Source organism: Danio rerio, chromosome 12 (genome assembly GCF_052040795.2).
Source record: "Danio rerio strain M-AB ecotype USA chromosome 12, GRCz13ab, whole genome shotgun sequence".
NCBI classification, from domain to species: domain Eukaryota; kingdom Metazoa; phylum Chordata; class Actinopteri; order Cypriniformes; family Danionidae; genus Danio; species Danio rerio.
This window is the reverse complement of record NC_141032.1, coordinates 51,864,694-51,892,500: the sequence shown is the minus strand read 5'-3', so window position 1 is coordinate 51,892,500 and position 27,807 is coordinate 51,864,694. Positions and strand designations below refer to the sequence as shown.

The window sequence follows — 27,807 nt, the reverse complement described above, 5'->3', positions numbered from 1 at the left end:
GAGCTCACTCTCTTCATTTCACACTATCCCACAGTTTAACCTTCAGCCAGCAGTGTGCAGCTCCTGATCGTCTGCAGCAGGACTCATTTTTCTTCTCGCAATGTGACCCAAATGATCAGGGTTTGTGGCGACACACAGCATTAATCTCTGAGTCCCGCGGCCAGAGCTCGACTCACAGACACTCACCATAACTCATGAGCGCTGCTGTCCTGAATAATAACTGCACGCCTGCTCTACAGCGCCCGCATGAGGAGCTCTGAGTCATGACATCTTCAAGATGAGTCCTGTTTTCTTCTGGTAACTTCCTCTTTATTACTAAAGCAGTTGTTCACATGAAAGTTATTCTATTATTGCTCACGTTGAGCCAAACCTGCTCTTCATCGTCTGTGAAACACAATAAATGATAAGCGGAGTGTTGGAGCTGGTGGGAAATCACGGACTGAACAAATGACTGATTATTACTCTATTGATTTCCTGTGGGAAACTACTTTTTATATGCTGTTTATGTGTTTTTATTTAGAACAGCAAGAAGGTCTCTGGTTTGAGCCCCGGCTGGGTTAGTTGATGTTTTTGTGTGGAGTTTGCATGTTCTCCCCCTGTTGGCATGGGCTTTTTCCGGGTGCTCCGGTTACAGTCCAAACACATGCGCTATAGGGGAACTGATCAACTAAACTGGCCGCAGTGTATCAGTGTGTGTGTGTGTGTGTGTGTGTGTGTGTGAGTGTGTATGGGTGTTTCTTAGTACTGGGTTGCGACTGGAATGACATCCGCTGTGTAAGACATATGCTGGAATAGTTGGTGGTTCATTCCGCTGTGGATACCTACCTCTGAAATAGAAACTAAGCTGAAGGAAAATGAACGAATGTTATGTGTTTGAATGAATTTGGTAAAAAAAGAAACAACTACATGTTGAACACAATATTTATTAAATTAAATTCTATTAGATTCAATTAAATTTCATAAAATACACGTGTGTCATTAAAAAGCATTAGATGACTTATGAAACCAGACATTTGAACAACAGTGTAAAGTCTGTACATTTATTTATTTATTTTATGCTATAATTTCTAAATATCCTCTGTTATTGTACATATAGATAATATATGTAGTGTTAGAGAGAAAATCCAGGCTGAGAGTAAGCATTAGAGTGCAGTTTAGAGACTATGTGCATTGTGTTGTGTGTGTTTGTGTGTGTAGTGTAGAGCAGATCTCAGGTCAGTGTGTGTGTGTGTGTGTGTGTCTTATCAGCGCTGATTTACAGCTTCTGTCTTCTCCGCACAGCAGCATCATTAATAGGCCTCTCTCTCTCTTTCTTTCTCTGTGTGTGTGTGCATGTGTGTGTGTGTGTGTGTGTGTGTGTGTGTGTGTGTGTGTGTGTGTGTGTGTGGGAGCATCATTAATAGAGACAGTGATTAATTTCCCACTGAACCGGGAACAGGCTGAACTGTTTGATTTATGAGCTGCTGTGAGTTCAGCTCATTGACTCGTTATTTATGCTGATGAGCAATTAGTGAGGTCAGTGTGGACTAATGCAGAGTCCCGGACCATCCAGAGAAACAGCACAGCGGTGTGTGACAGAGCAGCTCAATCTGTGCTCAATACTGACATCACACCGCACACACCGCATGCTCATAGTCAAAATGATGTTTTCAATATGTTATGATATGCATCAATGTGTGTATAGTCATTCATTCATTTTCTTTCAGCTTAGTCTGTTATTTTTTTTAAAGGGTCGCCACTGTGGAATGAACTGCCAACTACTCTGTTTTACGTAAGTAAAATAACGTGTGCTTCGGTTTCCCCCAACGTCCAAATTAATGAACTGTACTGGCCTTAGTGTATATGAGTGTGTGTGACTGAGTGTGTATGGATACTGGGTTTCAGCTGGGAGGGCATCCGCTGTTTAAAACATATGCTGGAATAGTTGGCAGTTCATTCCGCTGTGGCAACCCTTGATAAATAAAGGACTAAGCTGAAGGAAAATGAATGAATGAGTTAACAGTGTGTCATCCCTGTTATGGTCAACTCTGTTACAGGTTTAAGAAGTTTAATAACGAGCTAAACAACAAATCGGAACACAATCGAATGTCATATCATATTTAAGTGTGTTATTTTACTTTAATATTGGATTGAGGAAATTAATAGAAAACGCTTAAAACATTTTCATTTCTCCTCTTCCTGAACCCCACAGGCTGTTCTTATTTATCTTTGTTATAAGCAAAATAAATTTTCAGAAAGAAAGTCAATTATTTGTTGTGAAATTGCTTCCCAGGGGATTGATTCTACTAATGTTTTAAGATGTTTGTGCGTGAAAACAACACCTCAACCATTCTAAAAAGTGAAAATAATGATATACAACACGTTTGCAGATGCACTCGCAGCTCTCGACATATATCTGGCAGACAAAATGTGAAATGTACATTATATTAAATGTGGGAAATTAAAACAAATGAACAAAATACATAATATAAAACCTAATAAATAAAAGGTGAATGATTTATAATGTAATTATCTTAATAGTGAATGCCTTTTTATTCATCTTTAATTAAAGTTGTTTATAATTAGTTAGTTGTTGTTGTTTTTGACTCACACACCCCCGTGTGATCCCTCATTAATGAACCACTTGTGTTTTGTAAACTCTGGTCGGTACAAATAAAAATGTGAGTCTTATATTAATGTTCAAATGGATTTAATCAAAACACATGCCCTCTTCTGCATGGCTGTCAGTGATGAAACCTTCACTTTAGCTGCAGAATAACGGGAGTTTTTGAACTGTGTCACCTAGGTTGCCTGGGTGTTTTACTATAATGGATCCTTCAGTAGTTCTAATAGCCCGACAAACACTCTGCAGAGCTCAACAACATGTTTTTGTGTTTAATAATGTCCTCGTGTGTTTTTGAGATGCATTACACATCTGCTCTGGGATCAGTGCATGTCTGGCGTGTGTGTTTGGCTGGAAAAAGGAAGTGATAACAGCATGCTCTAAATGAGCTTAATCATCTTAATTAAGCAGTTGTGCTGCTAAACGAGCTTAATTATATTAATTAGAGCTGTGTAAGCACACCTGTGCTGAGAGACCAGGCTCCCACAGTGCACACAGGTGACGAACATGTGCGCACAAACACACACGGGCACACACCACATGCTGAACCATATTTATTCTGCTGCTTGTCTGTTGCTATGTTGTCACCGGGACTCTGATTGTTGTGTGTTGCTTTACTGTGTGTGTATGCAGATTCTAGGATGTTAGATAGTTAGATAGTGTTGCTGTGTGGTTGCAAGGGTCTTGCGAGTGTTTTAGTCTGTCACTACGATGCTGGAAGCATTTTAGTGTGTTGCTGTGCAGTTGCTAGGGTGTTGCAATTGTTTTAGTGTGTTGCTGTTTTGTTGTAAAGTTGTTACAAAGTTGCTAGTGTTTTAGTGTGTTGCTATGCAGTTGTTGCAATGTTGCAAGTATTAGGTGTGTTGTTGTGCAGTTGTTACAATGTAGCAAGTGTTTCAGTGTGTTGTTATTGCTAGTGTTTTAATGTGTTGTTGTGCAGTTGCTAGTGTTTAATGAGTGTTTCATTGTGTTGTTGTGCAGTTGTTAGTGTTTAATGAGTGTTTTAGTGTATGTTGTTGTGCAGTTGTTAGTGTTTAATGAGTGTTTCATTGTGTTGTTGTGCAGTTGTTAGTGTTTAATGAGTGTTTTAGTGTGTTGTTGTGCAGTTGTTAGTGTTTAATGAGTGTTTTATTGTGTTGTTGTGCAGTTGTTAGTGTTTAATGAGTGTTTTATTGTGTCGTTGTGCAGTTGTTAGTGTTTAATGAGTGTTTTATTGTGTCGTTGTGCAGTTGCTAGTGTTTAATGAGTGTTTCATTGTGTTGTTGTGCAGTTGTTAGTGTTTAATGAGTGTTTTATTGTGTTGTTGTGCAGTTGTTAGTGTTTAATGAGTGTTTTATTGTGTTGTTGTGCAGTTGCTAGTGTTTAATGAGTGTTTCATTGTGTTGTTGTGCAGTTGTTAGTGTTTAATGAGTGTTTTATTGTGTTGTTGTGCAGTTGTTAGTGTTTAATGAGTGTTTCATTGTGTTGTTGTGCAGTTGTTAGTGTTTAATGAGTGTTTCATTGTGTTGTTGTGCAGTTGTTAGTGTTTAATGAGTGTTTCATTGTGTTGTTGTGCAGTTGTTAGTGTTTAATGAGTGTTTCATTGTGTTGTTGTGCAGTTGCTAGTGTTTAATGAGTGTTTCATTGTGTTGTTATGCAGTTGTTAGTGTTTAATGAGTGTTTTAGTGTGTTTTTGTGCAGTTGTTAGTGTTTAATGAGTGTTTTGTTGTGTTGTTGTGCAGTTGTTAGTGTTTAATGAGTGTTTTAGTGTATCGTTGTGCAGTTGTTAGTGTTTAATGAGTGTTTTGTTGTGTTGTTGTGCAGTTGTTAGTGTTTAATGAGTGTTTTAGTGTATCGTTGTGCAGTTGTTAGTGTTTAATGAGTGTTTTAGTGTGTTTTTGTGCAGTTGTTAGTGTTTAATGAGTGTTTTGTTGTGTTGTTGTGCAGTTGTTAGTGTTTAATGAGTGTTTTATTGTGTCGTTGTGCAGTTGTTAGTGCTTAATGAATGTTTTAGTTTGTCGTTGTGCAGTTGTTAGTGTTTAATTAGTGTTTTAGTGTGTCATTGTGCAGTTGTTAGTGTTTAATGAGTGTTTTATTGTGTTGTTGTGCAGTTGTTAGTGTTTAATGAGTGTTTTATTGTGTTGTTGTGCAGTTGTTAGTGTTTAATGAGTGTTTTATTGTGTTGCTGTGCAGTTGTTAGTGTTTAATGAGTGTTTTAGTTTGTTGTTGTGCAGTTTTTAGTGTTTAATGAGTGTTTTATTGTGTTGTTGTGCAGTTGTTAGTGTTTAATGAGTGTTTTATTGTGTTTTTGTGCAGTTGTTAGTGTTTAATGAGTGTTTTATTGTGTTTTTGTGCAGTTGTTAGTGTTTAATGAGTGTTTTAGTGTGTGTTGTTGTGCAGTTTTTAGTGTTAAATGAGTGTTTTATTGTGTTTTTGTGCAGTTGTTAGTGTTTAATGAGTGTTTTAGTGTATGTTGTTGTGCAGTTGTTAGTGTTTAATGAGTGTTTTAATGTGTTGTTGTGCAGTTGTTAGTGTTTAATGAGTGTTTTATTGTGTTTTTGTGCAGTTGTTAGTGTTAAATGAGTGTTTGATTGTGTTTTTGTGCAGTTGTTAGTGTTTAATGAGTGTTTTAGTGTATGTTGTTGTGCAGTTGTTAGTGTTTAATGAGTGTTTTATTGTGTTGTTGTGCAGTTGTTAGTGTTTAATGAGTGTTTTATTGTGTTGTTGTGCAGTTGTTAGTGTTTAATGAGTGTTTTATTGTGTTTTTGTGCAGTTGTTAGTGTTTAATGAGTGTTTTAGTGTATGTTGTTGTGCAGTTGTTAGTGTTTAATGAGTGTTTTATTGTGTTGTTGTGCAGTTGTTAGTGTTTAATGAGTGTTTTATTGTGTTGTTGTGCAGTTGTTAGTGTTTAATGAGTGTTTTATTGTGTTTTTGTGCAGTTGTTAGTGTTTAATGAGTGTTTTAGTGTATGTTGTTGTGCAGTTGTTAGTGTTTAATGAGTGTTTTATTGTGTTGTTGTGCAGTTGTTAGTGTTTAATGAGTGTTTTATTGTGTTGTTGTGCAGTTGTTAGTGTTTAATGAGTGTTTTAGTGTGTTGTTGTGCAGTTGTTAGTGTTTTATGAGTGTTATATTGTGTTGTTGTGCAGTTGTTAGTGTTTAATGAGTGTTTTAGTGTGTCGTTGTGTATTTCTCTTGTCTTCTTGTAAAACTCGTCAGACACATCAGACTAAAGCACACAATCACTATGCTTGTCTGGTGTTTTGAGATTTGAAGTGTCCTAGTGAGATGAAGTTTGTGTGTAAGCTCAGTGTTGTGTTGAGAGAAACACAAAGACAGAGCCTGTAAGCCTTGACAAATAGTCAAACACACTGGAAGGTCATTGATTGTTTGGCCACAGTTGTGTGTTAATCAAGACAAACGCAGAAGAAGAAGATGTAGATCAGTGTCTGAACAGCAGAAGGTCACGCTGGAGCATCTCTGCACTCAATCTGACATCAGCAAATATCAGGAAATGAGCATTAGAGAGAGACCCGTGCAGCGAAGGACCAAAGCCTGTCATTTAACAACACGCTGCCGTTTACTATTGATTGTGTGGTGAAGAGAAAGACTGAACCCCAGACGACTGAACCCGCAGACACACACTCACACTGCTCTATTGAGTTCAGCTTCATTTATTATTTATTAGCATTTACTTCTTTCCTTTTGTTTGTACTTTTGTCTTAGCTTTTTTGTTTTATTTTTATTTATTTAAATTATTTTTATTATTTTTATTTAATAATTTGTATTAATAATGAATATTAATAAAATCATTTAGCATTTTATTTAAAATGTATGTATGTATATATATATATATTTACATTTTTAAATATGATTTTTTAGATATTTTTACTAAAATATATTGAAATTAAAATTGTATATTGTTTATTTATATTCTGTTTAATTTTATAAAGTTTTTGCTTTTTGTTTGTTATTTTCATTATTTTTATTAATTTGTCATTTTTATTTGCTCTTTTTCAACTTTTTATCTCTTTGATATCATTTTCAATTTATTTATAATGTTTATGTTGTTGTAAAATATATTAACATTATTTTATCATGTGTTATATTAATATTTACATTTTTTTTTCTTTATATAGTTGTTCTGTTATTTTGTTATTTTCATGTTATTATTATTTTTATGTCATACTATTTAAACAAAATCACATCTTGAAGAATTCTGAAGCATATTTTCCAGTGCATATTTACAAAAAAAAAAAAAAAAAAACGTTTGTCATTTGATTTAAAGGACATATGTATTGCAGTAAGGTTATTCTCAGTGTTGAAGCGAATGCTGTAATGGTGTAAAATAATACATCATACATTAGCATTAATCTGCTACTGTAATCTGCTTTATTTCCTCAGTGCAGTGTTTTTTCATGAACTCAAGGTCATGCTGACGGGCTTAATGCTGCCATTTATTCTCCTAATTGAAGTGGAGATCAGACTTATGATGGTCTTTCTGCTGGCATTATTAATCATGGAGCGATTATAAAGTGCTTTTTATCTAAGTACAACAAGTATACCATTAATATTTAAGTACTCCGAGAGAGAAAATATAGTAGAGTTTGCTTATAGCCTTCAGTTAAAACAAAGAGAGGATGGGTTTGGCTAATATAAAGCAATAGTTTCTGCTATATATATATATATATATATATATATATATATATATTATTAAAGATGTATGTTTTTATTATTTATTTTTGGGCCTTTTTAATTACTACATTAATATTAATATGTAAAAATAAAATAATATGTTATTTATTATTTTTATGTCATTATTATTAATTAATTTTTAGTTTTTTCTGTCATCATATGATCTTCAGAAGACTTAAACTAGCAATAATCTTATATATAATAAATGTCTCTTAATTTTATTAAAGAGATGATCTTTATGTTTTTATTATATATTTGCTATAAAAACTGTAATGTACATTTAAATAGCATCAGTTTTTTTTTTGCTGTGAAGTTGCGAGTGTATAGTGTGTTGTTGTGAAGTTGCTAGGATGTTGTGAGTGGTTTATCATATACCCCTAGTTGTTGTGTCATTGTTATTTTGTAAGTGTTTAGTGTGTTGCTATGGAGTTGCCAGGGTGTTATGATATATGTGTGTGTTGGTGTGCTGTTGTTAGGGTGTGTGTGGGTGTTTTGTAATGGAGTTGTTACAGTGATACAAAGTTTTGTGCAGTTGTTACAATGTTGCAAGTATTTTAGTGTGTTGTTGTGAAGTTGTTGCAATACTGTAAGTGATTTAGTGTGTTGTTGTGTTGTAAGGCCAGGGAGTAACACCACAACAGAAGGTAGGATCCAATATGCAGGTTTATTCACAGTCAGGCAAGCAGTGGTCAATACGGGAGCAAACAGGTATGTGAGGACAATCCAGAATCGTAGTCAGTTTAACAATCAAGAGGTCGAAAGGCAGGCGGCAGACAAGGATAACTAAATAAACAAGGCTAGGTTCAAAACACAGGAAAACAAGACAAGGAAAACGCGTTGTAATGTTACTTTACAGTGAACAAGACTCGGCAAACTGAAGGAGTGAATGAGTGGCTTAAATAGTGTGTGTTAATCAGTCTCTGAAAGTCCTCAGGTGTGAATGTAAATCAAGCTAAATGAGAAAGCAGGTGTGTGGGTGAAGAGCATGTATGAAGTTGAAGTCCATTAACTGGCAGATTTGTAGTTTCATGAGTGAGTGTTTACCAGCGACATCTGGTGGTTTGTTCACTGGTAAACATGACATGTGTATATAAAGCAATAGTTTCTGCAAAAATATCTATTTACTAAAAATCTGTTTTTATTATTTAGGTTTGGGTTGTTTTTATTATGACATTAATATTTTTGTGTAATAATTAAAACAGTTACTAATTTATTCATATTTAATATTGCCGTTATTACTAATTAATGATGTTTTTTCTGTCATCATATGAAGTCTTCAGAAGACTTAATAATGTTATCTACAGGGGGGCCATTAATGTGATTACACTTTGGTAAAATGGGATTGCTCGGTGATATTGACGTTCTGTTTGTGGCACATTAGTAGATGTGAGGGGGCAAACTTTTCATGATGGGTGGTGACCATGGTGGCCATTTTGAAGTCAGCCATCTTGGATCCAACTTTTATTTTACTTCAATAGAAAGAGGGTCATGTGACACATCACACTTATTGGGAATTTGTCAAGAAAAACAATGGTGTGCTTGGCTTTAACGTAACTTAATTTTTTTCATGAGTTATTTACAAGCGCCCTCACATATGGCACACACAGGACATTAATATCACCAACCATTCCCATTTTATTGAGGTGTATCCATATAAATGGCCCACCCTGTACACAGCTGGAGATAATCTTTTTGCATTTATAGCAATATTTTTGCAATAAAAACTTACATTTAATTTTAAATTGTATTTTTTTGGAAAAAATTACAGTGAAATAGCATCTGTTTTTATTTACACCAGTTAAATTGATGTCAAATAGAGTTACAATGGAGGGACAGAATACACTCCTCATATATGTATATAGGGAATCTCTGTTTACATTTTGAAGATGAATGGAAATCTTCTCGTCTTGAAACTAAATGAGACAGAATTGCCATTTTTCGTCTAAATATCTTCGCCTGAGTTCTGTGTTTATTTCTCCAATCCCATATTTCACACATCAGCACATTTCTGAGCCACTTTGTAATTTTTGGGAAGGAGTATTAAATCCCATTTATCGCGCTGTTTGTCATATTTCGCAGCTCATCTGCTGTGATTTTAATATGAAGACGGTCTGGAGGAAGTTTCATAGCAGAGAGAAGTCAGAATTGACGTAGGAATAAGTAAAAGAAGACAGAAGCTGCACTCCTGGATGAGTTTAAGCCTATAAACACTGACGCTGGAGAGTGTGTGCTGTAATATTCCTCATTCACATCACAGACGGAGGGAGAGAAGACTAAACGCAGCTTTTGACTGATGAAGGAGAGACAGAAGAAGACCTGAGAAACACTGGAGTATACTGGAGGAGTATATAATTAATTATGTGTTCATATTCATGCATATACATATTTACATACAGTTGAATACATATTGAATACTGACATATTTACATATAGCCCTCCTGTGCAATGTTTACTCTCCTTCAAATATTTCCTGAATGATGTTGAACAGATTCAGGAGTTGTTCACAGTGTGTCTGATAATATTTTTTCTTCTGGAGAAAGTTTTGTTTGTTTTATTTTGGCTAGAATAAAAGCAGATTTTAATTGTTTTAAAGTCATTTTAAGCTCAATATTATTCACCCCTTCAACAATATTAGATCACTGTTATACAATGACTTGCCTAATTACCCTAGTGCAGCCTTTACATGTCACTGTAAGCTGAACACTAGTGTCTTGAAGAATAGTCTAATATTATGTGCTGTCATCATGATGAAGAGGAAAGACATCAGTGATTAGAAATTAAATTAAAATTAAAAAATAAATAATTATGAATGTTTAGATACATTTTAGTGTGTGTAATAATGTGTGTGTGTGTGTGTGTGTGTGTTTGTGTGTGTGTGTGTGTGTGTGTGTGTGTGTGTGTGTGTGTGTGTGTGTGTTTGTGTGTGTGTGTGTTTGTGTGTGTGTGTGTGTGTGTGTGTGTGTGTGTGTGTGTGTGTGTGTGTGTGTGTGTGTGTGTGTGTGTGTGTTTGTGTGTGTGTGTGTGTGTGTGTGTTTGTGTGTGTTTGACTTTGGCTGTGACTCTTCAGTGGCTCTGTGTGTGTGTGTGTGTGCGCTTGTGCGTTTGTGTGTGTGTGTGCGATGAGCCTGTCGTTTCAAACGCCTCATTCATCTGTCCAGCTTTCCAGGAGAAAGCTGATTTACGGTGTACGTGTGTGTGTGTGTGTATGCTGGGGCCGTGGGTTAAGAGGAGGTCTGGCAGGCAGTGCAGGACATTTATCATCTCGAACTGCGACAGTCAGATAAGAGAAAATAACTCAAGTCCACACACACACACACACACACACACACACACACACACACACTCACACACACACACACAGTTTCAGTGCATTTCTCATCAGGATTTTGCTCCTATTCATTATTGTAACACGTTTCTCCGCTCTTCTGCATTCATTTACTCATTTATCACATCTTGTTAAGCTTTGAGCGGCCAATATTTGTTTTATACAATTCAACATTTTCCCTCCAACAGTGTTGAAGACAGCTGTTACAGTTCTGTACAGTTCTCTCTAGTTTCAGCAGAGCCTCCCTGTCAAAATAAATAACCCAATGCAATCTGAAAGCATTTACATTACGTGTCTTATACATTTTTCCTCCAATTTCAATATTCTGTTGATTTTTCTTTCCTCCAAATTCAGCATTCTGATCATGGATTTTTCTTTTCAGATTTTGCATTCTGTTGATATTTTCATCCAAGTTCAGAATTATGCAGATTTTTCCCTCAAATGTCAGCATTCTGTAGGTTTTTCCCCAAAAGCTTTAGCATTTTATAGATTCTGTAAATTTCCCTCTAAAAATCAACATTTAATGAATTTCCCTCAAACACATTTTGTTAATTTCCCTCCCAAAAAAATCAACATTTGTTAAATTTCCCTCCAAAAATCAGCACTCTCTAAATTCCCTCAAGCATTCCCTCCAAAATCAACATTCGATAAATTTCCCTCCAAAAATCCACATTTAATAAATTTCCCTCCAAAACAGCGCTCTGTAAATTTCCCTTCAAAATCAGCATTCTCTAAATTTCCCTCCAAAGGCAACATTCAATAAATGTCCTTCCAAAAATCAACATTCGATAAATTTCCCTCCAATAATCTACATTTAATAAATTTCCTTCCAAAACAGCATTCTGTAAATTTTCCTCCAAAAATCAACATTCTCTAAATTTCCCTCCAAAAAATCCACATTCAATAAATCTCCCTCCAAAATTAAGCATTCCTTAAATTTCTCTGCAAAAATCTACATTTAATATATTTCCCTCCAAAACAGCACTCTGTAAATTTCCCTCCAAAAAATCAACATTCAACAAATTTCCCTCCAAAAATTAACATTAAATAAATGTCCTTCCAAAAATCAACATTCCATAAATTTCCCTCCAAAACAGCATTCTGTAAAATTTCCTCCAAAATTAAGCATTCTCTAAATTTCCCTCCAAAAATCCACATTCAATAAATTTCCCTCCAAATTTCAGCATTCTCTAAATTTCCTTATAAAATCAACATTCAATAAATTTCCCTCCAAAACAGCACTCTGTACATTTCCCTCCAAAATGAAGCGTTCTTTAAATTTCCCTCCAAAAAAAACAACATTCCGTAAATTTCCCTCCAAAAATCCTCATTCTGTAAATTTCCCTCCAGGATGTGAGCGCATGCCTCAGCCCTGTGTTTTGTGTGTTTTCCAGCACGTGGTGTTGCAGTTGTGTGTATGCTCCTCCTCAGAGAGGGTTTGGTGTGTGTTGTGAGTGATGTGTGTGTGATGTATTGTGCGGTTTACACTTGTGTTGTTATTGTGACGGAGGGTCAGGATGGGGTCAGACTGATGGATGATCTCTGTCCAGAGCTTTAATATCCTCAGACGCAGCTCACACTCTGATAAAGCTCATATTTTACCATCGGCTGGGTGTCCTTTCTCTGAAAAATGATGTTGTGTTGGACAGGAAGGCCTGCTGTTTCCTCATGAATATGCATGAGTCTGGAGTGTGAGATCAGAGAGAGATTTTGGCCATGTTTATCCATTTAGGGAAGTGTTGTGTGCTCTCTGCAGGAATAATCCAGGTATAAATACAGTATATAGATCCAAAACATCAGCTGACAATGGAAACTAAATACTGAGAAGATGTACTGTAAATCTCAGTGCAGCTTTAAGAAACTATTTATTTATTTATTTATTATTCATTCATTCAGTCATTTATTCGTTTAATTATTTATTTATTTATTTATTTATTTTTTAATGAATGAATGAATGAATGAATTAGTTTATTTATTCATTTGTTCATTTATTTATTTATTTATTATTCTTTATTTATTCATTATTATTATTATTATTATTATTATTATTTATTATTATTATTTATTTGTTTATTTATTATTCATGCATTCATTCGTTTATTTATTATTCTTTATTTATTCATTATTATTATTATTATTATTATTATTATTATTTATTATTATTATTATTATTATTATTTATTTATTTATTATTCATGCATTCATTGGTTTATTTATTATTCTTTTATTATTTATTATTATTTTATTATTTATTATTTATATATTTATTTATTTATTTATTATTTATTATTTTATTTATTTATTTGTTATTTATTATTTTATTCATTTATTATTGTTTATTTATTTATATTTATTTGTTATTGTTTATTTATTTATATTTATTTGTTATTTGTATGCTCTTTTTACTATTTATAGTTATAAATAAATAAATGAGTATAAATTGAACCTAAACAGTTGTAGAAAATGTACTGTACATGCAAAAGAGCACAAATATTTCTCCAAATAAAAACATAAGACAGCAATAATATGATGCTTTAATTAACATTTATTAATCACATAATTCAATAAACTTAAAACAATGATCTCACACACACACAAATGCACACACACATACAGTATACACACACACTGCCCCCCCCCCCCCCCCACACACACAGCTGCAGGATTGTTTAAAATTTAGAAACACATGTTAGAGCTGGAAAGCTTTTAATTAGCAGTAATTATCATAGCAGTGTGTGTGTGTGTGTGTGTGTGTGTGTGTGAGTGTGTGTATGTGTGTGTGTGTGTGTGTGTGTGTGTGTGTGTGTGTGTTCCTGGTAAAAATAAACGCACACAGATAATGAGGCCCAGGAGAGATGAAGCCCTGATGGAGCCAGATCAGCTATTACTGTGTGAATTATCATCATGATTATTATAGCGGATTCTCTCTGAAAGTGAATCTTAGGGTGCTTTCACACCTGCCTTATTTAGTTCAATTGAATGGCACTAGAGTTTGTTTTCCCTCTTGGTGCCGTTCGTTTGGGCAGGTGTGTTCAAAAATCAACATTCTGTAAATTTCCCTACAAAAATCCACATTTAATAAAATTTCCCTCCAAAAAAATAATCGTTCAATAAACTTCACTCCAAATAAGATTTTAAAAAAGTAAAATTGAGTAGTCGCATGAGACATAATCTAAATAATCTGGAATACTTGATTCGGATTGGCCAATCACTGTCCAACTGTCCAAGATATGTTATTCTATAAGACTGATTATTATACGGAATAATATAATGAAAATGAATAAAGAAATGAGTTTACAGTGTAAAATATCCATAAATCAGCAGTTGTCCATATTTTGAGCTTCATGTTTTGTTTTTCCTCGTTTATTTCTGCTTGTGAACGTCATCATAGAATCTTTATTTTTCTTAAAAACAACTTTCAACCATGAGTTGTAATAAGTGTGTGTTCTGCACATGTGTAATAGTGTGCAGTGCTGTATTGTGTGTGTTGGTGTTGTATATCACGCTTCAGAAACCCTCTAATAAACTGCAGCACATTTTCTCTTATTTTACACACTTATTTCTCTAAATATTATTTTTTATTATATTATTTTAATTTTAAATTACTAAAATGTCAGTAAAAGTCACTGCATTAAACCGTAGAGTTGAATCTGCAACATCAGAAGTGGACAAAGCAGAGATCAACATCCCATAATGCAGTTCACAACCGGATATAAACCAAAAACACAGCAAACACAGAAACTGCTGATGAACTGATCTTCTTGACAGTGCTCCACACATCATGTTACAATCTTCATGTCTTTCATGATGTTGTTCTGTGTAATAATCATCATAATGTACATGCAGCCGGTGGTTATTTCTGCTGATACTCTTTATTCTGTAATAAACACCGGCTGGATGTGCATTATCCTATACTTGATCTATTATTAAAATCAAATGCTGCATCTGTTACAGTGGATTTGATCAGTGCAGAATATCATGAGCAAACGTTGATTTTGCCATCCTAACGAAGCTCCGGGATCTGCTTTATTTTCCGGCGTGCTGCTGTTTTGAATGCAGTAAAGCGTGCAGAAGTGTTTTGGACAGTCTGATGCTCCTGTGGTTTATTGGGCCGGTGCTAATAAACACTCTGCTGACGCCCAAACCTGTGTTTTTGCTGCGTCTGAAGATGCAACGCAGCACCCGGGAGAGAACTGCTCATCAGCCGCTATTAGCCTTCAGAGAAACACAGCTCAATTAGTCTAACGAGGAGCAGGACTAATGAAACTGAACCAGCACTCTCAGAGTAACTAACTGCTGCTGCGCATTAATGATCATGATGATGATGAAGATTAATATTATTCATAAGAAATTGTAGAAGTTAATACTTTTGTTTAGGATGCTTTAAACTGATGATAAAGACAATTATAATGGCACAAAAGATGTTCTTCTGAAGTTTGTGTTCATCAAAGAAATGCTGAAAAAATCGACTTATTTTTAATAATTATAATTAATAATAATTAATTATAATAATAAATAATAATAATGATAAATAATAATAATACTAAAACTAATAATAATACTAGCAATAATTAATAATAATAATAATTAGTAATAATAATAGTAATAAATAATATTACTACAACTAATAATAATAATAGTAATAATTAATAATAATAATTAAAAATAATGATGATAAATAATAATAATACTACAAATAATAATAATAATAATAATAATAATAATAATAATAATAATAATTATTATTATTATTATTAAACAATTATAATAATTAATAATATTACTACAACTAATAATAATAATAATAGTAATAATTAATAATAATTATTATTATAATAATAAAATAGTAATAAATAATTAATAATAATTAATAATAATAATAATAAATTTAAAATAACACAATAAATCACATTAAAGTACTTTTTTGTACTAAGATGAATAACAAGATTAGATAATAATAATATACTTTAAAATAATAATTACCTAAATAAATAAATAGATTAATTAATTAATAAACTAACAAATAAATAAATAAACTAATAGACTAAAATTATACAAACAGCACAACTCTTAGTAAGAAAAGCATTGTTGGTAGTAAATAAATAAATAAATAATCAATCATTAAATAAATTTATTTATTAATAGAATTCAATTTACTAATACAATTAAAACAATTATGATTAAAAGTAATTCACAATATAGTCAAAGTACAGTAAAACTCACAAACAGCTTCCTGTAGAAATAAACATGAAATTTTCAATACAAAATATTGGAATATGTTATTAAATATCATTAATGTAGAACTTTTAAACATATATATTTTTAGTTATCACTGATCTTTATATATATATGCGTGTGTGTGTGTGTGTGTGTGTGTCCATTAAAGCTGATCAGAAGTCAGTCTCTAGAGGTGTCTGCAGTTTCCTCATTAGTGTGTGTTTGAGTGTGTGTTTTTGTTTGAGTGTGTGTTGTGTGCGAGTGTGTATTTGTGTTGGAGTGTGTGTTTGAGGAGACGCAGCCTGTGTGTCTGTGCAGGCTCATTATGAAGCTGTTTTTCTGTCTGATCAGCTGTTCAGTGTCGACTGGCTAGGAAAAACAACAGAATCACATGTGGAGCTGATCAGACAGGCCTCTACCTGCAGAGCATGGATGGATTTGCTCTTCAGTGTTTGGACTTTCAGCAGTGAAGATTAAAGCACACTGAACTGATCTGAACTGAACTGAACTGATCTGAACTGAACTGAACTTCAGCTCTGAACACTGGACTGTACTAGAACTTCTGTGTTCAGCTGCTGTGAAACAATCTGCAGAACACTGTGATGCACCAGAGAAATGAAGATGAGTTGAATGGAGAGCAGAGAGAGCCAGAGGAATCTTTTTGTTATTCTCCTGTCTGATATTTCAAATATAAATCAAATGATTGTAAATATTAATAAAAAAAAATGTACAAAAAAATATTAACTCAAAAATGTCAAAATTGTGAGAATATAGTTGAATTTTTTGAGAATAAAATTGAAATATTACAAATATAGTCAGAAATGTTAGAATAAGGTTGAAATATTATGAATATGGTAAACATTGTTTGCAAAATATTATTTGAAAATAATTATTTCAGAAAAGTTGATATTCTGAGAAAGTTTAAATTGTGAGAACAAAATCCAAATTTGACAAGTTTTTTTGAGAGCAAAATATTTAACAATAATAAAAGCCGAAAATTTTGAGAACAAAGTTAAAATATTTTGAATGGTCAAAACTGTGAAAATAAAGTCAAAATATTACAAATAAATTAGAAATTATGAGAAAACATCAACTTTTCTGAATAAAATAGATTTCAGAAATATTGCAGAATTGTAAGAATTAAGTTAAAATTTGAGAATATAATTAACATTTTTTGTGAAAATAAGCATTATTTAAAAATTATATATATATATATATATATATATATATATATATATATATATATATATATATATATATATATATATATATATATATATATATATATATATATATATTGAATAGGGCGAGGCAGTGGCACAGTAGGTAGTGCTGTCGCCTCACAGAAAGAAGGTTGCTGGGATGCTGGTTCGAACCTCGGCTCAGTTGGTGTTTCTGCGTGGGTTTCCTCTGGGTGCTCTGGTTTCCCCAACAGTCCAAACACATGCGGTACAGGTGAATTGGGTAGGCTAAATTGTCCGTAGTGTATGAGTGTGTGTGTGAATATGTGTGTGGATGTTTCCCAGAAATGGGTTGCGGCTGGAAGGGCATCCGCTGCATAAAAACTTGCTGGATAAGTTGGCGGCTCATTTGACTGTGGCGACCCCGGATTAATAAAGGGACTAAGCCGACAAGAAAATGAATGAAAATATGGAATAGAATAGCTTATAATTCAATTCAATTCAATTCAGCTTTATTTGTATAGCGCTTTTACAATGTAGATTGTGTCAAAGCAGCTTCACATAAATGGTCATAGTAACTGGAACAGTGTGGTTCAGTAACTGGAACAGTGTGGTTCAGGTTTTAGTGTTTAAGTTCAGTTCAGTTCAGTTTAGCTCAGTTCAGTGTGATTTAATCATTACTGAGAGTTCAAACACTGAAGAGCAAATTCATCGATGCGTAGCTCTACCAATCCTGAACCATGCGAGGCAGTGGCGACAGCGGAGAGGGAAAAAAAACTTCACCTGATGGGAGTGAAGAAAAAAAACCTCGAGAGAACCAGACTCAGTTGGGCACGACCATTTTAATTTCTCCGCTAATTATAAATAATAAATTCAAAATATTAAGAATAGTCAAAACTGTGAAAATAAAATTGAAATTTAAGAACAAAAAGTCCAGATATTATGAATAAGTTTGAGTAAAGTTGAAATATTATGAATTGTCAGCTTGTTTTGATGTGCTGTGGGGTTGCTAGGCAGTAACTAAGGTGGCAGCAGTAAACAGAAACAGAAGCTGATGCTCATGGAGGTTTCCTCACGGGTTTGTTCCACTGGCACAGTTCCTCTCGGACATCCCTGCATTGTTCATGTGGCTTGGAGAAATTTCAGAGAAGTTTACAGAGACAAGCGGAGGAGACACAGATTACTGGCAGCCCATAGAGACGAGGTCAGTGAACTCTCCGAATGCTCCGACACAGAGGAAATATCCAGTGAGCGGCAGTTCTGTGGGCGCAAATGCCTTGTTGATGAGGCCAGAGGTCAGAGGAGAATGGCCAGACTGGTTCCAGCTGATAGAAAGGCAACAGTAACTCAAATAAGCACTCGTTACAACCGAGCTCTGCAGAAGAGCATCTCTGAACACACAACACGGCCAACCTTGAGGCGGATGGGCTACAGCAGCAGAAGAGCACACCGGGTGCCGCTCCTGTCAGCTAAGAACAGGAAACTGAGGCTACAATTCACACAGACTCACCAAAACTGGACAATAGAAGATTGGAGAAACGTTGCTGCTCTGATGAGTCTCCATTTCTGCTCACACATTCGGATGCTCGGCTCACAATTTGGCCTCAACAACATGAAAGCATGGATCATCCTGCCTTGTATCAGTGGTTCAGGCTGGTGGTGGTGGTGTAATGGTGTGGGGGAGATTTTCTTTGGGTCCATTAGTACCAATTGAGCATCAACGCCACAGCCTACCTGAGTATTGCTGCTGACCATGTCCATCCCTTTATGAGCACAGTGTCTCCATCTTCTGATGGCTACTTCCAGCAGGATAACGCAGCATGTCATAAAGCTCAATCATCTCAGACTGGTGTCTTGAACATGACAATGAGTTCACTGTACTCAAATGGCCTCCACAGTCACCAGAGCTCAATCCAATAGAGCAGCTTTGGGATGTGGTGGAACGGGAGATTGGCATCATGGATGTGCAGCCGACAAATCTGCAGCAACTGTGTGATGCTATCATGACAATATGGAGCAAAATCTCTGAGGAATATTTACAGTAGCTTGCTGAATCTACAACACCAGGGGTTAAGGCAGATCTGAAGGCAAAAGGGGTCCCTAATAAAGTGGCCGGCATATATTAATATTAAAGCTAATGCTCTTATTATCGTCATTAGGCATCATCTTTTGTATGAGTCTTGCGCAGTACTCCAGCCGTCTTCTGTGGTCTGAGTTTGTTCTTCAGTGTTCCTGCAGTGTTTTGATCTGTCAGAGTGATGCTGATGGAGAGAATCACAGCGGTGCAGTTACTAATACCACATTACTGCACTGCTAATGAAGATAACGAGCCAATCATCCTCATTTACACTCAATTTACTGCCAGAGAGATTCTCTAATTACTGCCATTACTCAACTCCTCTGACATCATTTACATGTAGTGCTTTAGCAGAGCAATGGTGATTATTACAGTAAAGAATCACTGCATTATTACACCATAATCTAACAACAACACACAGATCAATTACCCATGATCAACAGACGGGGTTTACTGTGTTCAAGTCACAGCTGAATCTGCAGCAGGAGTGTGTTATTTTGATCTTGGTTAATGTTCTGTCACTTATTTACTCATTCATTCATTTTCCGTCAGCTTAGTCTCTATTTCAGAGGTGGCCACAGTGGAATGAACCGCCAACTATTCCAACATATGCAAACCAGTACTGGAAAACACCCATACACACTCGTTCACACACACACACACACACACACACACACACACACACACACACACTTATACACCCCAGTCAATTATTTAGCTTGTTTTAAGGAAAAACTCACTTTATTTTGGCTCATAATTTCTGAAAACAACACTATATTTAGCGCTTGTCTAGAAAATGCTGACTGATTTCAGAATTTTTAGATAATCCAAATAGAAACAAAAACAAAACAAGACAAAAAGAAAAAGGTTGTGATTACTGAGTTATTAATCCCCAGCCGAGCTGCTGCTCAGTGATCTGAACAGCAGTAAACCATCGGTGTGTGTGTGTGTGTGTGTGTGTGTGTGCGTGCGTGCGTGTGTGTGTGTGTCGGCATTTTCTCTGGATGTTCAGCGGGTCTCTTATCTCGTCCTCCTGGATCCAGATTGCAGAAATATCTCTGACGTTCATCCAGAGACACTCGACTGATGTCCTCCAGAATTCAATTTCCTCCGCTCTGATCCGCTTTTATCAGCGTAATAACTGTTCCCAGGCCTGCGCTAATGAAACCCGTCAGTCCCACATATACCTGCACAGGTGTGTGTGTGTGTATGATCTGACACACACACTCCCTGAACTCTGCAGGGTAAAACACTGTATGACTGAGCACACCTAATATTCAGGATAATGCACATCCAGCCGGGGTTATGCTGATTATTACACGGCCGTCAGGAATACTCCATTCTGATTGGTCAGTCGCTACATTCCAAGATCAGCTTTATTAGTGACATTAGTGTGTGTAATATAGTCTTCAGTCTGCAAATCAAATGTATGTATTTATTTAAATTACATCTAACTTATTAATGAAACATCTTTAGGTTCAGTGTTTCGAAGGATATTTAGTATATGGAATATTTTGGTCCCAACGTATTTCCTGTTTAACATCGCCACATGTTGATAAATATGTTATGATAGCTGTTTTAACATTAAGTTATGATTGAATTATCTCGTTACAGTTATGAAATAGTTTGAGAACACGCCGGAAATGTTCATGGGCCAGTGACTTCACCACATTGAAATGGTCTGTTCTGACCTATCCTCTAATTAGCTCTTTCAGAGGTTATCAAACTAAGCAAACCATGCAGCTAATTTGACCTTACTTTTAGGCTATAAACACTCCCTGACAGAAGTCTTGTGTTGGATCTCAGCTGTCAGAGCAGCAGATAGTATCTGGTCTTCTAGTTGATGATGTGTGAAAGTGTCAGAAGGTGGATTTCTCTGCTGGATCATCTGCTGATCTGCATCAATCATCACCAATACTGCAGAAGACCTACTGGAACCAGCATGGACCAAGACTCTCACAGAAATCAGTCAAGTTTGGTGAAGGAGACATCATGGTTTGGGGTCATTCAGTATGGGGGCGTGCGAGAGATCTGCAACATCAACAGCCTGAGGTATCAAGACATCTGTGCTGCCCATTACATTACAAACCACAGGAGAGGGACAATTCTCCAGCAGGATAGCGCTCCTGCTCATACTTCAGCCTCCACATCAAAGCTCCTGAAGGTCAAGCTGCTCCAGGATTGGCCAGCCCAGTCACCAGACATCAACATTATTGAGCTGATGAAGGAGGAGGTGTTGAAGATGAACACAAAGACTCTTGATGAACTCTGGGATCCTGCTGAAGCTTTCTTCTTCATTCCAGATGACTTTATTAATCAGTGATGTGAGTCATGTCAGAGATGTATGGATGCAGTCCTCCAAGCTCATGATGGAGTCAGACACAATCTTCAACATCAAGACATGATCAGATTTATTGAGCTCAAATCAGCAGAATCTAGAGGCCTTCACCTTTCATAGAGACACTTCTGACACCAAATCACCAACTAGAAGAGCAGTTAGTATCTGTGTTCCTAAATCTTGGATAAGCCACAAGACTTCTGTCAGGTAGTGTATAGGTACAAGCACCCATTTTTTAAGAAGAGTGTGTTGTGAACATCATGAACGATCTGCCAGTTTCAGACTGTTGAATTCATCATTTCTCACATATCTGATTGGCGTGATTACTGGATACATTTATGATGGTATGAACCATTATAGGGGTGGTCAGATGTATATTTATATGATTTATTAATTTATTAATAATATTATTATTTAATATGCAGATCAGAGAAAACTATTTCTCTCTAATAAATGGTGATTTAAGACGTCCTTCAGGGGAGGGGGTGAAGCATTAATTAGGGGGTCAATCCCCCCATTTTCTACAGCTTTATGAAAACATTCATTAATAACAGCTCACCAATGTTTTTCTATCAACGTTGCAAAAAGATGATTTTAATGAATGTTATATGCTAACATTTACACAACCTTAAGGGAACATTACGGGATGTTCTGAGGAGTTCCCTGTTAGGATGTTGATTTGTTTTGATGAGGGTTAGTTTCGCTGGAGTAAGTCTGCATGTGCTGGACTCTCAGACATTATCTCAGCACCTGCAGGAGTTCAGCACCGGGTCGCTTTGGACTTATAAAGCACTGTAAGAGCAGCATGTTCTGCATCAGGCTGATGTTCAGTGAGAGACTTTAGTTTGAGGATCTGCTGTGATGAGATGAAGTGATGCTGACACTGAACAGATGAACAGCAGATCTCAGCGTGCTGAACTCCTGCACCGCTTCTCCTTCAGTCTCAGGATCTTCAGCAGATTCAAGAGAAATACAGAAACAGGAGAGAGACACGATCATATTCTCATCATTTTTTAACAATATATAAGCTGTGTGTGCTTTTGTGTGTGTGTGTGTGTGCGTGTGTGTGTGTGTGTGCGTGTGCTTGTGTGCTTGTGTGTGTGTGTGTGTCATGGTTATATTTTAATATTCTCTATATTATTTATTTAATTTTTATTTAATCCTGAAAAAGCTTTGTATCACAGGAATAATCCACACAATGCATTTATGTTTAGAAATGTGTGTATATGATTATATATTTGTATTAGTTTTATTTAATTTTAAATTAACTTATTCAGGTGATATGGTAGCCCAATCACATTACAGCAAGAAGGTCGCTGGTTCGAGTCCCGGCTGGGTCCGTTGGTGTTTCTGTGTGGAGTTTGCATGTTCTCGCCGTGATGGTGTGGGTTTCCTCCGGGTGCTCTGGTTTCCCCCACAGTCTAAACACATGTGGTACAGGTGAATTGAGTAAGCTAAAATTGGGCATATTGTATGTGTGTGTGTGTGTGAATGAGTGTGTATGGGTGTTTCCCACTGATGGGTTGCGGTTGGAAGGGTATTGGCTGCATAAAACTTATTCTAGATTAGTTGGTGGTTCATTCCGCTGTGGTGACCACAAATTAATAAAGGGGCTAAGCCGAGAAGAAAATTAATTCTTTCATTCATTCAGTAAACTGTGCATCTGTATTGATGCATATATAGAGTGTGACAATTATTCACAGATTAATGCAACTTCATTTAGTTTTACTTTTTATAAATGTAATAATAGCCAACCTCATTAACTTTATCAAGGTGCAGTGACATAAAAAGATAAATAAAAACAACAAAAACTAATTAAGGCGACCCTAACTATTAACTTGCATAACATGGGGAGAAACAAGCAAATTAACCAATTAAACTACAATAATTAAGGTGCATATTAAAGACAACAAATGTTAATTTTATATAGTAAATGAACTCCTTTCTAAATTAACACTGGTTAATCTGCCCTCCCCCATAGTGTATTCTATAGTTGGTATAGTCCACTTTACCGGAAGTATAAATAAACCGCTAACGCTATTCACCTGTTTGCCAGTCGGAGTCTCTGAGGGACAGAAGCAGCTCAACAACACAGCGAGTGTAAGTGTGAGCTCTAAAGCTACTAAACGCGATGAATTAAGCATTAAAAGTTGCAAGCAAAAGACGTGTGGTGTTATATCACCTTGAGCAAGCTTTATATATAAGTGGAGTTAACTGGGCTGTGTATCGCCATTTAATGATGTACAATATCTCATTTATATGATATTAAATAGTAAAATCACAGTTGGATAAACTAAGTCAATCGCCATGTTCTTAAATTACACTTTAGACAACACGATAACAATATTTACATGTTTGCTGGATTGCTGGAATACTGAATGTACTTATTTTAGTCACAACACTTGAAAACATTGGTCTAATGTTGGAAAACTGCCATATATATATATATATATATATATATATATATATATATATATATATATATATATATATATATATATATATATATAGCAGTTTTTTAAAACTTTATTTGAAACTTTTTAGGGGGTCATCTTTTATAGAGGGAAAGTTGGTTTTATATTGACACATTTGTTCAGGGATAACTTGTGGTTTGCTCCCCACTGTATAGTTTACCATGGTAATATTCAGTCTGAGTTGGTAAGTCTGACTTCAAAACAACATTAGCACTATTTAATTGACTGTAAACAAGTTTAAAAGTTTACTTTGACAGTCATTGGCTGATCATATGATTTCACTATTTAGAATATGCAGATAATACTTTTCTGCAGATATACTGTATTATCAAGGAGCAAGTCTGAATGTGTGAATATAAATCTAACTTGACCTCAATTTCTGAATTGAAAATATCAAGTATTGTGGGTTTTTGTTAACTCTACATCCCTGTTTACATAAATATATATAATTTTTCCATTAAATAGCAAAAAAAAATATATATATTTTTAATTATTTGCTGTTATTTAATGTATCAGTATATTATTTAATATTTACAATAATATATTATTTTTCGCTCATAATTTGTCTCTTACATTCACTCCAGGTTTGCTTGTTTTTTGTCATTTAAATTTATTAAATTGTTTTCTGTTTTTATGTTTAGAAGTTAAAACTTTTCCACTTTTATGACTTTTATGACAAGATTCTTGACTCACAAGCATTTTTAATTTTAATTCCTCAAGTAGGCTATTTTAAATATTCATTAATTTGTTCATTTATTTAGAGTTTTAAATCTACTTTTAATTTATAGTATGTTTTAATTATTTGTTTGTTAGTTTTTTTTTATCTGAATTTATACATGTATTATTTTAAAATACATCTTGAAGTTTTAATCAATTAAATATGAATGTATATAACACTAATACATATTTATTCTATGCAAATACAAAATAAACTCATGTACATTTTATTTACATGTATTATTAAAAAAAATACATCTTGAAATGCTAATCAGTTAAACATGTGCTCTATTAATCGTTCATTTCCTCTTTTTCCCCAATTTTTAAATATACTATTGTTTTAAATACATCATTAAATATTTATTTTCTTAGTGCATACTTATTTTCTTAGTTTCTTGGTGCACTTTCTCAATGCAGAATTTACATCTTCACCTGTAGATTTGAATGTCTCGCATGCAGGCATGGGATTATAGTCGTTTTATCGGGGTGAAGCTGCACGTTCATAAATTCTCCTTAATATCGTTCCAGAAAAGTTTTCTTTTCAAATGCTAAATGGAGAAATCAGATCAGCAGCCAACGACTCTCGAAGCCCACCAGTGTTCACAGTCAGTTATATAGTGCTGATGCTGTCTTGAAGTCATGTTTGCATGCTATTTCTGACCCAATATGCAATATAGCTGCAAACATTATAGGAGCGTGTCGCTGTTCAAAAATGATCAAATGTGTGAATATAAAACCAACTTTCCCTTAATAACCAGTTTCAACGTTCGGAAAAATCAAGGTTTTAAAACTGTGTAAAACATCTGTTAAACTGTATATGTAAGTTTTATTTTACGGGTTATTTTATTTCATTTTTAGGGCACCAGTATGTCCAGCAGAAAACAAGCCTCCACATCAACATCTACTGGTCAGCTCATGATGCTGCAAACATCTGAAAAATAAATCACCTATACAGCAACAGTGCAGTGGCTTTACCGTACTGTATATCCACAGATCTTCAAAGAGACCTTCTCAAGATGTAAAGAAATCTGTGCTTGACCATAATGAAGACAGCAGAGGGTGATGATTTCTTTTCAATATGTAGCCTGATTGTGTTCCAGGTTAGGGTTAGGGTTAGGTTACTGTTCCAAATCATTATAAATGTTTCTTAAAATTAAAAATATAGTTTGTAATGGGGGGAAAGCAGTTGTGTTTTTACCCAGACATTAAAAATAGAACATTTTATAGAAGCACAATACTGTGAAACCGTGATGTTTTTAGTTTATCATGTTGACAGAATCTTACACCAGCCCATGCCATGGATGAAGATTCTTCACTCTTGCAGGAACGTCAAAATATTCAATAAAAGCAGCAAAAACACGAGTTACCAACACTAATACATTCATATTTATTCTGTGAAAATACAAAATAAACTCATGTACATTTTATATACAGCCTTTTGTACATCATAATTAAATGTAAATGTTAATTCACAGGTACAGCTTAAGACATTGATCTGCTGATGGAATCAAACTCCCGAGCTAAAGCCACTCCTCAGCCATTCTCCATGCGCTGTCTGCATGATTTTAGGGCCACTTTTCGCTGGAGTCGGTCGCTTCTGGTCCTCCAAATAATATTAATAATTCAAGCGCTGGAATGACTGAAGAAGTGGACAGAAGCTGGAGGACACCTGCAGGTAAATCCTTGATTATTAACAGCAGAAAGCAGGAGAAATGCACATGTGAGGCTTATAAACGGTGTGTGTGTGTTGACATTTGTATTAATAATACAGTCATCATTTACTCAACTTTAGGACTGATTCAGACTCAGACAAATCCTCATCTTTGGAAGACAAATGAAGATATTTAACCCTCATGCACTGAAGCAAACAGCCCCAAAATGCTTTCATGATCATTTGTAATACATTAAACATTGTTAAATCTGGTTTAAAACAAACAAACTAAGCTAAAGTAACGTAATTAAAAAATATAGACAAATATACATTTCTAATATTAAATAATTATGTATTAAATAATATATATTTTTTTCCTTCTAATAATTATAGCACATTTGATTACGTCATTGTAAATAATACTCAAAAACATGTGAGAATTAATGTTTAAAAGTAGTATAATGTATCCTTTTTGATTAAAAAGGTGTTAAATTAGATTTAAAAGAGATTTTAAACTGCAAATGAACTACACAAAAGCTAAAATTATGATAGTTTTCTGCAGAAATATATTATAATTATATATATATATATATATATATATATATATAGATATATAGATAGGGCTGCAAGATATATTGTTTAAGCATCGATATCGCAATATGATCATGAGTCTGGATTATAATTTATCATTTCGCTTGTGTTTTTTTGATGGTTTTAAAAGCGTGCAGACATAAGAATTTGACAAATTAACAGCAATTGATTTAGATTTTATTGAATTGTTTATAAAATAAAGACTATGCAGTATTATTTTACATTTGATTCAATTACTGTACACCTGAATACAGTTTGACTCCTTGGACTAAATTAAAATGCTGATTATTTAATGTGTCTTTTTCTTTGTTGAAAGAGGTAGAGTTGGTTTTATATTGGCACATTCGTTTATTTAGCAGTCTCTATATTGTTTACTATGTTGCTTTGAATATTCGGTGGAAATTAGCATGCAAGTATGACATGTTAACAACATTAACACTGGCTAATTCACAGTGAACAATGCTGTAATTTGATAGTCATTGGCTGCTAATCTGATTTCTCTATTTATAATTTGCAAAGAATACTTTTCTGACGTTATATTATTAAGGAGAAAGTCTGAATATCCCAATATAAAACCAGCTTTACCTCTATTTAATATGCTTATGGATTGTTGATTATATTTTATGCACTCCCCTATAGCATCATCCCAGTCAATCTAAAATTATAAATTCTCTCTATGTAGTTATTCAACTCATCCAGTGAAATATATCGCAATGTTATTATTTTAATATCGTGCAGCAATAATATACATGTCGTTTGTGTTTGGAGTTGCATTTAAAACTCTGAATATACAACACGATTGCTCAAAACATGTCAAACAGAACAACATGAGCACTGCTCTGATGAACACATGAAGCAAATTAGACATGTGTTCAATCAAAGGCTGCTGTATAGAGGACACAGCTTTATATGATGAGCAGTTTTTATTATTATTATTATAAATGTACAGATGTTTTTATTAAA

General features: G+C 34.5%; 1 long non-coding RNA gene across 6 annotated transcripts in view; it reads left to right on the top strand.

The window, feature by feature from the left end:
* Positions 1–27,807, top strand: part of LOC147834604 (uncharacterized) — a 70,096-nt gene that overhangs the window by 40,788 nt on the left and 1,501 nt on the right. The window contains exons 1-4 of one of the 6 annotated variants that reach the window (XR_015504803.1): positions 23,463–23,511; positions 25,461–25,509; positions 25,596–25,661; positions 26,078–26,277. This is a non-coding gene — a long non-coding RNA (uncharacterized LOC147834604). Of the gene's footprint in view, positions 1–9,352; positions 9,870–22,688; positions 22,861–23,462; positions 23,512–25,460; positions 25,510–25,595; positions 25,703–25,878; positions 26,030–26,077; positions 26,278–27,807 lie in introns of those variants that run through there. The other 5 variants (XR_015504799.2, XR_015504801.2, XR_015504800.2 and 2 more) reach the window with 5 other exon arrangements.